Source organism: Aptenodytes patagonicus, chromosome 3 (genome assembly GCF_965638725.1).
Source record: "Aptenodytes patagonicus chromosome 3, bAptPat1.pri.cur, whole genome shotgun sequence".
NCBI lineage: Eukaryota > Metazoa > Chordata > Aves > Sphenisciformes > Spheniscidae > Aptenodytes > Aptenodytes patagonicus.
The window spans coordinates 127,157,164-127,173,408 of record NC_134951.1 but is presented as its reverse complement, the minus strand read 5'-3'; the positions used below and the strand labels follow the sequence as shown (position 1 = coordinate 127,173,408).

Here is a 16,245-nt window from a genome sequence, read left to right as displayed (position 1 = left end):
AAAAGCTTTTGTATAGTAACTGCAGAGTTTCAAGAACTGTTTTATACTTCCTGACAGTGCAGGTCTGGCTTAATGGTTTGTTTTTATTGCTTAAGAGTGTAAACCTTTCTTTAGCCGATGTGTGGAAATTATATCCTCATCCCGCATTACGCATTTCTCATTGCTCATTACTCATTCCCTGCTTTCATTTCTGCCATCTGTAATCAGAGCTTTACTGTTTCAACTGCATGCAAAATGCTCCTATCCTTTGCACAGTAAGATACTTTTCCTTAGCACTCACCCACCCTTTCAAAAAAAAAAAAAAAGGGGAGGGGAAGGGGGGAAAAAAAAAAGAGGAAAAGCCTACTCTGTCTATATTGTTTTTGTCTGTTTTGGGTGGAGTCTGTCTTAGATTCTGGTTGCTAGATGGTTTCTGTAGTAACAAGCAGAGAAAAATCCAAGACTGAAAAGGCACTTTTAAAGGTGCCATATCTTGCCTGAAGTATTATTTATCTAATTATGGATATGGAATGTTGCTCTTTATATTAAGGCTACCCCTTTTGGTAGGGCAGACTGCTGCTATGAGAACTTGATTTGTTGTGTTCTTACAACACGAGAACATGAGAACCACGAATCTTGTTCCCAGTTGACTTAAGCTGCTCAAAATAATGATGAAAAGCCAAAGGCATTAAAATGTATTTTTAAAGATGTTATAAATGGTTGTTACAGGCACAAACCACTTTGTTTTTTAGTTACGTAGGAAAGAATAAAGAAGCTAGGTTCAGAAGGACACGTGGATTTTACGTATTATTGCTGTAAGGAGGGTGTTGGATAAAAGCGTCAGTCTTTTATTTTGTTAGACTACTGTGTACAAGGAAACAATCCCAGCTCCTTCAGAACATATCCTTACGCTGCTGTACTCCAAATTTTTTCTTTATGTCTCCTAAGAGATTTTGCAGGTGTGTGAGAAAGTAACCGTTTGTGTGTGTCCACTACATTTGTGCCTTGCTTGGGCACAAAAAGAATTCAAAAACTATTTTAAGATTACTTCTTTCCTGTCTCTCCAGTACTAATCCTTCATTACCTGTGTTCCTGACAGCCTTGTCTGCAACAAGCAGTAATGGTTTCCTAAGGTGGAGTTTCCTCTCTTTTTGGAATCTAGTCACCTGTCAGTGCCCTCCGGGATTTAGCAACCTTCCATCCGCAAGCCTTGTGCAATGGTCACTTAGAAAAGCAGGTACACTGGTTTTGTCCTGGTTCTGTGTCCTTTACAGAGGCAAATTTGTCCCTGCCTTCAGCAAGAATCTTAGTCTGGGAAGGGTCTGAAGGCTTGCACCCGTTGTGTGTAGCAGGAGATGCCTCATAACACCGGGGACCGTGTTTGTAACTTGCCAGAAGTCTGAAGGCCAAAGCTTATTTGCGTCTGTATTTACATAGTGCTGTGAAGGCACTCAGCTGTAATACCTGCCTGGGCTTGTATTGCCCTCGATAGATGAACAGAGGCCGAGAGTTGTTGGACGTCTCCAGAGGTAGGAAACTTGCAGCGGGTCAGCTTGGTTCTCAGCTCATAAGGCAGGGTAGCGATGAGATGTGTTTTTGCTCTTCACAGTTCATTCTTTTAGGGGCTTCTGCAAAATGTGCTTGGCTGCCCATACAGAAATTAGACCGGAGCCACTGGGTCAGGTCTACAGTTGGGTATATTGGCTTAACTCCAGGAAAGAAGCAGATCTGTGGCTTTTTAGTTTGAAAAAAGGCAGGGATTTTTGTGGGAAGAAGTTGTAGGTGAGGGAAGTGGGAAGGACCCTGCAGGCTTTTGAAGCTGAAAGTGTTAAAAAGTTTCTAGAGGGACTTCAGGTAGAGAGAGAGCAGCGAATTGATAACATTCTGAAAGTTCAGGTTCCCACAACAGCTGGACTGTGGCAGATTTACGATTTAATGAGGCTGATAATCCCATTAGAGATTAAATTAAGAAGGTTTTTCTGGGAGATCACCAGGAAAATTAAGAATATTGTACTGTAGCTTGGGTCGTAATGCCAAGGCAGTGGAGAGCTGACATGTACTTCTTGCACTGCAGGATACTGTTTCATTCAGTGTGTCTCATTAAAACAGAGCATTCAACTCCAGCAGTGTTTCACTACAAACAGAAGCAAATGTATTATTAATATTATTATTATTACTACTACTATTATTACTATCATCATCATCATCCTGGAAACAACATGCAGATTAAAAGATGGAAATATCAACCAGGTCTGCAAATCAGCACAGCTCTGCTGACTTCGTTCTCAGATGATCTGGTCCTTTTTATTAAAGCAAAGCCTCAGAAGGCAGGGTGACCACGTATAACAAATAATGTATTTCAAGTAACTATTGACATAACTCCAGTAGCTCGGAACTTGCACAAAACCATTTTTTATGGCATCCTGCACACCCTAGTGATGGGAAAGTGTATGGAATAATGACTCTGTAACCACAGACTTCAAAAGTATAGAATGTCTGCGGCATGATGGAAATAGCTGTTTCCACATCAATAATATACACACAGGCATATTGAAGCTTAATTGCAAGGCCAGTGGTGATGGGAGGGGGAAGGGGGAAGGGATATCTGACTACGGCTGCACCAAACACTGAGCAGAATGCCTCTGCTTTACAGCCAGAAACAATGATTCATTTCACTATAATCTCGACTTTTGCATTTTTCTCATGACTTATTGATAACTTCGTATGGGACTTCATATACCAAAGCAGTTATTGACTCCTTAGGAATTAGGAAGAGAGACAGGGTATGTATTATTTCTTATAAACATCACTCTGGCTGTTGTTTTAAATTATTCTATTTTAAGGACAGTTCTAACACGGTTTTTTCCTGCCTGCATTTTCTCTCTTCCTTTGAATGAAAAAATCTTTTCCTTAAAAGCAGTCTCTCACTTTAAGAGCCCAGCTTTTTTGTCCATTTTCATGAAGAATCCTGATCTTCTGGTTGACATCATAATGTTAACATGAAAGCAGTTTCAGTGTCACAAACTGTTGCTATTGGACGTGGTCAGAATGTACATGGAGGCTGTTTTCCCAGCCCTGGCACTGTAGATAAAAGGTGGGCCCAAGAGCTTTTAAGTGAAAAATGAGCGGTTATGTTCTGCAAAACACTGGCATTATTGATACTCTTTTATTCTTATTGTTCAAGACCTAGATTACTGGAATGGCAGGTATGTTGTCATTTTACTGCTTTCAGTGTACGAACTATGGGCATCTTGCAGGATTACTTTAAAGTTTTCCCTGCTGGAATCTGGTGAGGACACCATGGAACCTGAGATTCTTAAAAAGAAAATTTCCTCACAGTCTCTGGGGAGAAGCCTCAGAATGCCACCTTGAGACTCAAAGATCAGAAGGAAATGGAATTGAAGTTCTCCTTTTCTTAACCACTGGTATTTTTAAGGTCCATCAACATTTTTTGTTACTTAGGATTAGCAGTAACCCACGTTCTAGATTATGCTATTACTGAGGGGAGGATCAAAGACTAATTGATTCATATTTTAGTTTTTTTCTTTTTCTTTTTTTTTTGTAGAAATAGTTAACTACTTCTTGACACGTTGGGCAAAGAAGTCTTCCAGGTTTGCAGATGAAAAGATTTTCATCTTTGAAAATATAACCCAAATGTACCCTAGAGGGCAGAGTCATTTAGAGAGAGATCCTGCACACCTGCTAAGTTACTGATTCATGCCCACTGCAGAGTTCCTTAGTGAGAAGGACCAAGCCCTGGGAAAATGGTGTTGGGAGCGTGGGTGGAGCCTTCTGGTTTTTGTCAGCAGCAAAAGTTGAGAAAGTGGTCTGTGGCTCTCCTGTGTGCAGGTTCTGACAAAAAAAGCCCCAAAACAAACAAAAACCATTTAGCAAAACCCCCAAAGGATCAGTACTTTGCGAACAACTCCGTATAACCCAGCAGGCCGTTCTGCTGGCAGGTAGCTATTGCAGCTCTCACCTGCTGGAGGGTCTTAGCCTTTTTTTGAGGGTTAGATTTAATTTTCAAATAGAAGCAGCTTAACTTATGTTTTATATCAAAGAAAATAAACCAGGTGCTGCCCTTTCCAAGAGCTTTCTCCTCTTGAGACCTGAGCCATGCAGTGGGTTACTGCCAGCTTTTCCATCTAACTGGTGAGGAAAATTTGTTGTCAGGCCTTTCTCTGTGAGCCTGAGCGTCTGGGAAGGATCTGGGAAGGTCTTTCCAGCTCCTCTTGCATGCGAGTACTTCCTTCAGGGTTTCAGGCTCCATTCCTCTCTTCTTTACCCCATTAAGCTGAGGGGGGGTGGGGGGAGAAGGGTCAAACACTGGGACACTTTGAAGAGTGTGCCTTTACCAAGCTTTGGTTTTTCTCTCTTCCTGGAATTCTCATTACATGATCCTGGTTTTCTGAGCCAATTGTTAGCCCAAGGCCAAATCCTTAACCTTGGGCTAGATAACAAAAGCACAGCTGAGGTGATCTTGACTCCTTTAAAAAGGCTGTCTACTCTTTGATGCACTCAGAATGAGATGCATAATTCATTTTAGTTCCAAAGGTTGTTCTTAGCATGGGAAATTAGCAACCTCCGTGATAAAAAGTCAGCATGTTAAGTGTGTGTGTTTTATGTTGATCTCTCTCTTCCACTGCATTCCACGTTCTGGAGGGTGTTGGTGTGTCTAGGGAGAACCCGAGTTTGAATCCTATCTGGGAAGTTTTACTTTATGTGACCGCATCGGTTCATACCAAGGCCCGAAGACTTTGTGCCAACGATAGGAATCGACATTTGGAAGACGTAGCTTTCTGACTTGCAGCTCTAAACGAGAGGAGTGTGTAATTGGAGTGTATGCGCAAGAGAAATTAAGCTGAGATCAGGTTTATTAATGGATATCAAAACTGGCTTGTTAAGTACAGCCCTCTTCTTCGATGCAAAGACCGCAGAGGCATGGGAAAGGCCAATGAGTGTCATACAGTGCTAGTGTCTGGCAGTGCTATGTGCAGAAGCTCTTCTGCCTCTATGGTGCGGAGGCCTCTCCGACGGGTCCTTTCTGAGCTTTTTCTTTGGGAGAGGACTCTTCCACCGTATGCTCTGCTGCTGAAGTCTCGGTGCTACTCTGGATAACTTTGAGAGTTTATTTTGTACTGTAGTCTAGCGAGCCTGATGGCAAGAAACGTAGCATCACTGGTGGCTGTAGTGTCAAGTGGGCCTAGTCACGAAAGGCAGTGGAATTCACAGCTAAGCTGATAGCAACAAGACAGGCTTTGGTGACTAAACCTGTTAAAGGGAAATGCTGCTAGTCAAATACCGCATCAGCAAAAAGGGGCGATGTAGCAGCAGGGCCACCAGACTAAGGACAGGAGAGACAGCAAACTTTACTCTGTCGCGGAGCTGGAGTGCGCCATTGGAAAAGGCCCTCACTGTCCTTGAGTGCTAATTCTCAAATAGCTCTTCCCTGCCTCATAAGTGTTTTGTAATGATATGTACCTTAAAGAATTTGGAGATGCCCAAATGCACTGCTGTTTATCCTGTAGGGTAGAGATAGCTAGCTACATTATATGGCATAATAACAGGTTTCATCCGTTGGTAACCAGTTTGCATGCGGACCAGGTCTGGCCAGTATTAAATTGGAAAGCAAAGATGGCTTTGTGATTAAGGTGCTGGAGTGGGACGCTGGAAATCTGGGTTCAAGTTGTGGGTCAGCCATAAACTCCCTGTGTGACCTTGAGCAATATAATTATTCTGAGACTTCAAAGGTATCTAAACAATTTGGACACCCATTTTCCAGTCATTTTAATTAACTGGGATGCTTTGAAATGCTCAGCTTTAATCTATCTGTGCCTAGGATTCTCATTTGTAAAACCAGGATAATAATATTTCCTTGCTCATGAAGAGGATGTGTGCGTTAACGATTGGGAAGTGTGCAGCTACTCAAAATGCAGCAGATGTGGAGCTTGCAAGGAGTTTAGTGAGGGGGGAGCACGTTGAGTTTTGCAGGCGTGGGGCTGAAATACATATATGGGTGCTACGTGCAGGACAAACTTAGCCTATTTCAGTGAGATTTGTTTACATGTCGGCATAAACTGGGGGATAGTTACTTACCATGATGTATTACCGTCATGTTGGTTCATGGGAGATAAATACCGCTGCAAGTAAACTGCAACCAAAATATTTACTGAGAGGAACAGCTCATTTATTCAATATTTCATTTAGCTCCATAACAACATCTTGCCGTTTCTTTAGTGTCTTGCCATTCTTTAATAGTGAATATTAAACTTTTACAAGATAAAATGACTAGTTATTAACATTTCCATTTTTGTAGCTTTACTTCATAACAAGCCATACTCCCCCTTTAACATCACCTACGGTTATGTCCCTTTGCCCGGTGTTACGTGATTGTGTAATGAAAAGCCTGTAATGCACACAGGCAGAGGGAAGGGTTAAAAGAGCCAAGGGAGTCTTTAATTCCTTCGTTTTCTACTTTTGTGGGTTTAATACACAATCTTAACATTCCATTAGTAAGTGGTTGCGTTTTTTTTTTTTTTTCTTTTTAACTTAAGAGATTAAAGGTTCCTTCAGATTTTACATTTTTTCACTACTCTCCTTAGTCATGTCCGTTTTGTGTGCTGGGCAGGCAGGAAATGAAAAGCTATCCTCAGTAACCATTGATGCTACTCCCAGAGCCGAGTGATGGACGTCTGGGAGATGCTTGTCCGAAGGGGGCTGCTTTTCCCAAAAGAACGTCAATCAGGGTAGAGAACCGTTTCAAAGGCCCTGGGACTTGGGCTCCTCACTGGCCTTTGAGATGACCATCACCCAGCGCCTTTGAGTAAAGTGCTTTGCAAACTGCATGCTGTATAGTGTCATATACTGTCAGAACGTCTGATCCTGCTTGTAACAATAGTTACTGATATGTCAGTGGTAAATACATGTGAAATGAGGTTTCACTATTTAAATATGAAGGAAAGAGACGGTGGCTGCTACGCTAAACAGCTCCCACTGAATCTGTCGTGTCTGTGACTTCGGTATGAATCAAATCAGAGTCCTTTTCATTGCTCTGTGCAGTGGCTTATTATAGTGACTGCTTTGTCGAGAAGAAAATATGACTTTCTCACTTCTTGTTGTGATTAGTAGCATTATGCTAGGATGGCAATGGAGTAACTTATTTATCATAAAGGGGTCTCAAATCTGGCTGTCAAGATATGCTTTTCTCTTGAAATTTACTGTTCAAAGCAACCATGAACCAAGTGCTTCTTTAATGTGGTGACATGTATGCTTGCAGGACAGGTGACCAAATATTTCTCCGTTTTATTCTAAAATCTGTATTACGAACATCTTGAATATCGAATGGCAAATTTTCCTCTAAAACTTCAGTGGAAGAAGATAGTGAAAACTCTGGTTGTAGTTTTCACTGAAAACCGACAATCAGAGTTATAAACCAGATTTCGGGTGGTAGCTGTTATTACCCAAGATTTTCCTATTACTTTGATTTAGTTTTTTCTGAAGTGAGCAGGTAAGAAATACTGACAAATTATTACTTCATATTGTGTACAAGCAAATAACATACTATTTTATGGTTAGGCTAAGTAAACATTTTCAGGTAGTCTCACCTTGTAGAATGTGGTCAGTTGTCTCTGTTTGGTAGATGCATAGTTTAAAAATAAAAGCAAACACAAGGAAAGAATCATGTCTAGATACCTACCAAAAGTTAAAATGACCTTAGATAAAGAAAACCGGCTCAAGTTTTTCAGGAGAAAATAATGCATTGAATTAATTGAAAAAGATAAAGCTAAGAACAAAATATGGTAACTTTTTGTTTGTTTGTTTTACCAATGGCCCAATTCTGCAAAACCTTAATGTTCTTATTAGTTATTTTGTATTCTAGGCCCATGAAAAACTTTTGGACAGAACTTAATTTAGTATATTGTTACAAACTCTGATATCTGCCCAACTTTATCCAAGTTCATGAACCTTTTGAACAATGGTCACCCTCGTGCCCCTGGAGTTGTGGAGAGGGATTTATGGTTTCATGTGCAAAACAGTGTGAAACTTGGCACTTTGGCATGGCCTGAACCCTGACAAGTCTGGGAGCGCTAAGCAAAATCAGGGCCTATGAGCTCAACCAGCTCAGAGGCGAAGTAAATGTTTATTGAAACTTGCGTGAACTTGAACTAAATTCCATTTTAAAAAATCGGGCCCTTACTGTCCCATCATTGCCTTATCATTAACATGGGGGAAATCCATCCTGCATGGCTGTTGTGAAGATAAATTCAGTAAAACTTACGAGGTGCTCAAATAAGGATGGTGGCAGTGGTAGTGCTGGTGGAGTTAAGGACTTCTGATATGCAGGAAGGAGGTCGATGATCGGGAGATATGAATGTATTAATAGTCAGTGTATGGCTAGGAGAAGTTCCTCTGAGTTCCTACTTGCTGAAGAGCCAGGGCAGGCCAGTCATTAGAGCTGTCTGACGGGGTAAATGATTCACAGTCCAATCAGGCACTCATTTACATCACCAGCCTTTTTCAGAGCCTGTGGAAACTGCAAGCTCCAGTTCATACTGAAGGCCAGGTTTGCCTTTCGCTTACTCTGCTTTCAGTGGGGTTGAAAGATTATGAGTGGGAATTTGGCCGAAGGTCTAAAAAACTACTTGCCTCCTGATTTATAAACCAGCAAAGGTGCTACGTGCAGCCAGTATCCGAGTCCATTAGAAAGAGAGTATCAGGTCCCTGTTACTCAGTTGCAGTTCCGCAGATCCTGTCTTTTTTATAATAATTGAAGGCCCTGGCAGTCACTGGAATTGACTGATGCTGGGGACTGGGCCCACAAGGTACAGAAATATTTCTTCCTTTACTCATTTCCTGGCCTTGCTCTCTGGACTGTCTGGCTTTGGAGCTTTCGTCATTCAGGTAGGTCATGTTATGCCTCCTCTTACCAGGTCCTGAAATGAGCCAGTGTTGGTCACCTGCAGGCCCAAATTCGCTGTAAGTGAACACTTCGGGCATTAGTTCTGTGTTGCGTTGCCTTTACTTCTACACTGTATAAAGTACTCCAGGGATCCTCCACAAGTGAGGCCACGGGTGGATTTGTCGAAATGGACCTCTTTTAAAGCTGTTTGTTGCATTTACACGGTATGGAATCCAACTGTGATCCTACAGCGTACTTACGATGGTAGTACCTCGACTTACAAAGTCACAATAGGAATATTCTGCTGTTAACACATGCAAAAGTCTGGTTATCAAGGAGTGGGTTCATTTTTCTGACACTAAGCTAAACCCTTTTAGGAGAACCATAACCCTCCCCCCATCTGCTGGAAGGGCAGTGTGATGGGGCATAAGCAATTCAGGAGACTTACGGAGCGCGTGAGGGACAACTTTTTGATGCTGGTGCTGCATGAGCTGACTGATGGAAGCACTGTGCTGGACCTGCTACTCACAAATAAGGAAGAACTGTTTTGGGGTGACTTGGCTGCAGTATCATGAGATGGTTGTTTAAGAGCCTGAGGGAAGTGGGAAAGGCAAGTAATATAATAATCACTCAAAACTTCAAGCGTTCGGACTTTGGCTTGTTCAAGGAACTGGTAGGCAGAATCTCCTGAGAGTCTGCCCTGGAGGGCAGAGAGACCCATGAAAGTTGCTTGATCTTCAAGGACAGCCTCCTCAAAGCGCAAGAACAGTCCATCCTGATGTTCAGGATGCTGAGCAGGTATAGCAGGAGGCCAGCTTGGCTGAACGGGGAACTCCTGACTGATTTCAAATGCAAAAAGGAAGAGTATGGAGGTGGAAGCAGGGACAAGCAACCAAAGAGGAATACAGAAATGTTGCCTGGGCATGTGGGAACAGAGTTAGGAAAGTCAAAGCTCAGCTGGAGTTGGAACTGATGAGGCTTGTGGAGTGTAAGCAGGTAATTTCTACATGTACGTCAGCAACACAAGGGAGACCAAGGAAGATGTGGGCCTTCTGCTGAATGTGGCAGGCGATGTAAAGGCATGGGAAAAGGCTGAAGTAGTCAATGTCTTGTCTTGGTCTTTATTGGCAAGATCTGCTTTCAGGCCTCTATGCATAGTGGCAGAGTTTGAGGGAAGAGGTGGTACCTGCATTAAAGAATTAAAGATCACGTCGGTGAACGCGGCACATACAAGCCCATGGGGCTGGACAGGATGCATCAGAGGGTGCTGGGGTGTTTAACACCTTCATCAGCAACCTGATCAAAGAGACAGAGTGCATCCTTAGTGAGTTTGCAGGTGACACCAACCCAGGAGAAGTGGTTGATATGCTGGAGAGCAGATCTGCTGGCCAGAGGAACTGTCTGAGAGATGAGCTGGAACAATGGGCCAACGGGAATCTCCTGAAGTTTAACAGAGATGGATGCAAGGTCCTGCGCCTGGGACAGAAATGCCCCATGCCCAGGTATGGGGGTAGCATCTCGGCACCCAGGGAGCTGGGAGTCCTAATGGACACCACATCCAACATGCGTCAGCGACGTGACTCCTGCAGGAATGAAAGCCAACTGCGTGCTGGGTTGTCTGGAGGAGACTGACTATTCCCCTCTGCTTGCGCTCATTAGGATGCCACTGAAGTACTGTGTCCAGTCTGGGACTCTTTGGTAGAAATACCGGCAAACTGGAGAGAGCTGGGAGCAGCTGTGGTGGTTAGGCGGCTAGACTGTGGGACACATGAGGAGAGGTGGGGAAACTTTAATTTATTTAGCTAGGGGGAATATGATTGCACTCTTCCATGACCCAAAAGGAGGTTATAGAGAGGATGAAGCCAGACTCTTCTCAGTGTTGCACAGTGGAAGGACAGGAGGCAGCTGCCACAGATTATAGCAAGGGGAAATCTGACTGAATGTAAGGAAAAAATTCTTCACAGCAACAGTGGTTTAGTACTTGAGCCCTGAGAAGTTGTAAAATTTCCGCTTTTGGAGATTTCCTGAACTTGACTAGTCAAGACCCTGAGCAACCTGACCTAACCTGAAGCTGGACATGCTTTACCTGAGCAGGAGGTTGGACGAGATGACCTCCAGAAGTCCCTTCCAACCTCAATATTTCTGATTTTGTGACATAAATTATTGAGCAAGAGCAATAGATGGAGCAATATGAATGTAGCGAGTTCTTGTTTCTGTGTATACCATGTTATTTCTAGTTTGTGCTCCATTTAACAAGCAGAGAAAAAGAGAAAACATACTTCTCCCCCCCCCAAATCATCAAAAATGTGTAGGCAGGAGATCTGCTGCAGTATGCAGATTAGGACGTTATATTTGATGAAACACTGTGTCTGATATCAATGAAATAAGATAAGAAACAACTGATCATTTATTTCTGGCAGGCATTTTTTCCCATAAATATCAGTTTTGAATGAATCCTTACAGTGGGTTTAAAAAGATCTTCATGCAGACAAGAGAGACTACAACGCTGGCTTCGATACAAACTTCTACAACAAAAATTGTTCAGTACAGGATAGCAAATTATTTCAGGAGCAAAATAAAGTGAAGTATTTTGTGTGTTTGCTCACAAAAATCATTGCAGCGTGGATGAGAAGATGATATAAGGACATCTTTGACCAATTAGAGTAAAAATTAAAAGAAGACAGCAAACTGTTTGCAGCCACTGACACCTGTTAAAATTCAAGCCTATGCTAGAATATCAAGCTTCTGCTGAAATATGTACGGAGTGTATTTTTATGTTGTAAATATGACTTCCCATCCTGGTATTTGCAGGTGCATTGTACTGAAGTGAACACAATCATTTTGTTAATTGCAGTTCAAGCTCATTAGGGAACTATAAAGGCAGAAGAATGAATGTAACCGTGCATTAAATGGTAAATGATTTTGGGGTGGGAAGCAGTCAGGTGTGTTGCCCTAGGCTATGATTTTCCCCAAATTAACATACATAGCAAAGAAAGAAAGAATGAGGCGGGTGGGAAGAAAGAAAGGCCACAGGTCACCAAAGCAAACCTCCCAAACTTCAGTGACGCTGAAGGGAAACGTTCGTTGCTGAAGTGCTGAGAATCTGGCTGGTACTGGCTCACACCGGGCAGTTTTTGAATTGGTTTCGGTTCATTCAGACCAAATATGGTGAAATCCAAACCAACTCAGCATTGTTCATGTAGTTAACATGTAATTGAGCAGAGTTTTGGAAGGTTTCACTGCAGCCTGCAAGACCTCTCAGATGCGCAAGGTTAATGACTTTTATTACAAAACCATCTTGAAGCAGTGTATGCTTGAGCAAACAGCCAAACATTTCCCCTGAGAGTTTTGATGGAAGATTCGTAAACTTGAAAATGTGTTATCGCAAAGCTTGGTTGCTTCCATCTCCCTACCGGACTCTCAAGCCAGCAGGGATCCACGGGTTTCCAGCTGGTTGTACAAGCATATTTTGCTGCCTCAGAATAATAATTGTGCAGTGAAATGAAAACCTTGGCCAACGCTTCAGATCTGAATAGCAATACTGAGTGTCTCAGTGCTTGGGTCTAGATGGACGTGGCTCAAAATGTAATTTCTTGGGATTGCCATGATTCGGATCTTCTGGAAAATCAGGCTCCTTTATGTTGCCTCTTGTTTTCCATTTTACCTTTGCTTGAAGTGGAGATGCTTGTTTTGAGAAAGGAGGAAGGTGCTAGGAGAACTGAATGCAGAACTGAATGAAACTTTTCCCCTGGAATTTTTTCAACTGATACTGTATTTTATGTAGAAGCCCCGATTTTTTTCTTTTCCGTTTGCCAGTTTCTTGTCCATTTCCTGAAAGCATTTCCATTTTCTGCTGCTCTAGTGAATTGTTTAACCAGTCACCAAAGTTAAAAGTTTCATGACTTTCAGACTATGTCTTTAATATCTTAATGGCAATTGAGGTGCAAATGACCGGAGTTTTTTTTTTTAAAGCTTTCGGAAATATAGCTGGTTTCTGTCTAGTCCTAAAAAAATTCCTTTGATAGAAAAGAGAGAGGTAAATACCATTGTTTATCAATGTTTACATCTGGTGAAACTATGTACTCTGTAGCCATTGTTTAATTATATTTGGTTCAATTTCTTTGAACTTTAGTTGTATCCAAAAGAGAAAATAGACACCTGTGGACAGTGTTCTGTCAGAGCTTAAACATAACTCTGAAAAGCAATAAGTCTGAATTAAGAGAAGTGTCTATATTAGTCATGAATTTTATAATTATTCAGGGAAATAATTGTACTTTTGTGGGACTCCCAAGCCCAAAAAGTGTATCTAATAGACAGGAACATTAATATTTTTTTTCTCCTCCCCTTTCACATACCTGGCGCTGCGTAGGGTCAGGGAAGAGCTTCTGGGATGGACTTGGTTGAACCTTTTCCGGCAAATCCTCTGTTCCTTGAAGTCCCAGCTTTGGCAGCTGCCGCCAACTTTACTGTCCAACATGAGACCAGTAAAACTGGATTTTGCTGGTAGGCGCAGTCTCCAAGATGGCTTCCTGTTGTAGAACCGAATACGGGCAGTTAACTTGCTTTTGGCTGTATATCATATTTAACAAGATGGGTATTTGTTCCTAACAGCTTAAACGCAAAGGTGTGTACTCTTGTCTACTGTGTCTATTCCCAATTAATCCACTGGCAGTTTATTTTAGCACATTTGTTATTTGCCTATTACGTATAGTAGGTCTGCAAAGAAAATGTATGCAACTTTGTGAGTCTAAAATGAAAGGCCTCAGCTTGAGGTAGACAGGTGATGAGCTGTTCCTTCCAAGTGAAGGAAAAGTAGGAAAAAAACCTCTTGCCTGACAGCTGATCAAAAGTATTAATATTAAAAAACCAAACCAAACACACACCCATGGCCAGACAGGTACAAAAGTCTTTATTGGTGGCACGTGGGCAAATATAGTGGAAATACTTTTTCAAATATCACAGGAGGGAATTTCAGCTGTCGTGGGGTTTTCTGTTACTATGATGGGTGGATCTGAAATACAAAACTTCCCAGAAGTTTGCTGTAAATCAGGACAAACCCATCTCTTCACTTAACAATGTAGAAATTTCCGTGGCAGTGCTGCTCTGTGTGTGTGTGTGTTTATGCACGTATGCGTGTATGGCACGTGGTTGATGTGGGACTGGCACCACCAGTTTTTTGGAAAAAGGAAAAAAGTTTTGCTTGCCTTGAAACAGTAAGATATCCGCCAATTTGAGCAGCTCTAGCACCACCGTGCTGTTGAGATTTGGCAGGAGAGTGACTTTCACTTCGTTTTCCTGCCAAGCTCGGCCACTTAATGAACATTTCAAACCTCTCAGCTTGCACGTGCTCGGCTGATGTTTGAGGGAAAAATCCCATCCTTGCAGAGCCGGCTCGGGCTTCTCCCTGCTGCGCGGGGGCTGCTCTCCCACAGCCCCCACCCATGATGGGTCCGTCCCTCAGGGAGATGGAGGGGGCCACGGGCGAGAGAGGAATTGCTCTGTAATTGCAGCTGTATTTTCAGGATGGGAGTAATCTCAAGAAAGCCTGCATGTCTGGTTGAGTATCTCCTTCTGTACTCACGGGAGGGGGATAGGTGTTTGCATCTTCTCCCCTTGATGCATAGATACATATGGAATAGAGTAGAAAAGAGAGCAGGAGACTTCCGTATTTTGGGGAGGCGGTAGAAAAGTTTGTGTTCAGCATGTTTCCTCCCAGAAACCTGTAATGGAGCCGGCGGTTCCTGCATTTTGCCCTTCTCAGCAAGTGTCTGCAAAATCCCCCAGACAACACGTGCGCTCAGCTCCCCCTCGTCTGCACAGCAGAAGGCAACGTGCTCTCCTTCACACAGGTACCTTGTTAGCTTTAGCTACTGGAGGTCTCTTCGGTAACTCCAAGGGTCCCAGCCCTGCTGGAATCTGCTTCCAGCTATGCCATGGATTTTTGTAGCTTCTTTTTTTTTTTTTTTTTTTTTTGAAGTCAGGGACATCACACACACGTGTGTGTGTGTGCAAATTGTATTTAACAATGCTTAGGATATACCAAAATTATCTTGCAACTTTAATTCTCTTCCCAGCCCTGCTCCCATCTTCTGTGTTATGATACAGTCTTTAATTAGACCACTACAATTACAGACATGCTCGGGGAATGAATCAGGATTGTGTGGTAAAAGACACCATTGTCCAAGGATCTCTACCCCATTTCTGGCAGGAGTGGAAAGAGGAATGGTGAATGAGGTGGGGGTTTGTGGAAAGAGGAAAAAATATTAAAGGCTGTTCAGATGTACGCTAGGGAATTAGCACTTTCAGTGCTTCTGCCAGAGTGATTCCAGGCAAGTTACTTAAACCAAACTCTTCATGGGTGGTCACTAATTAAGTGTTCTTCATATTCTGGGTATCTGACTTGAGACCCAGGGGTCTGACCTGAAATCCTGAGCAGTCACAGTTGCAGCAGAAGCTCAGGAGAGCTGCAGTATAGAAAATATCATTGTAGCACTCTGGAAAATGAAAAGCCTTTGGCATGCCCAGTTGCACTGTCCCCGTAGTCGTGAATCCTTCAGCTCCCCTCTTCCTTCCTCGCTTCCCAGCCCGCGAAATGGGGGAAAGGTTGTCCCTTCACTTTGTTGGGAAACAGCGAAGGTGAATTCAGGTTTGTGACGTGCCTAAGTAATAACGTCAAGAGTGCCATAGGAAAACAGATGAGGACATTGCTAGTTCTGCCGCTGGGTTTGAGTCATGTGCAGCAAAGCAGGCCTGGGAGCATGCAGTGCGCACCGAGGCTCACATCGATTATTGAATTGCTTTGCAGGGTCAGACCAGCCCCTTCCTCGCCCCGGCCGAGGCTGGGGCAGGCACCCTGCGGTGAAAATAAGAGCGTGGGCATATTGCTACAGGCTGTGTCATCATGCACATGCATGAGGGGGGGTAAAATTGCTCCATTTACCGTAATTCTGGCTTTTCCTCACTTTTGAGTGCTCGGCTTTGCAAGAACATTAAGTCGTCTTTATCTGTTTCATGAGTAACAAACATCCCTATGCACCCGCCAGCAAAGAAATGCTTTCCTAATGGTCCTTTAAGGCAGAACGCGCTGTGTTAGTGGCTTGTTATTAGGAAGAAAACTTGGAGGCACAAATGTTGATCTTTTACTGCACAGCAGTTTATGGCTGGATAAAAGGTTTCTGAAAATAGGTTTGATTTAAATAAAACAACTATCTCCACTTTAATTTTTCATGTGTGAACTCTTCAGAGAGCACTTCTGTAAACTTCATTACAACGCATGCCATTGCGTGCCAAATTATAACTTTCAGGATCTTTGAAATTAGGCATCTGTTATCTCTTGCCTGGGGTTTACTTAAGGAAAACAAGAATTC

The 16,245-nt window shown here is 42.8% G+C and overlaps 1 protein-coding gene across 2 annotated transcripts in view; it reads left to right on the top strand.

Annotated features, from left to right (window-relative positions):
* The window catches only part of BMP2 (bone morphogenetic protein 2), a 99,794-nt gene that overhangs the window by 9,399 nt on the left and 74,150 nt on the right, over nt 1-16,245 (top strand). The gene's annotated exons all lie outside the window — the stretch shown is intronic.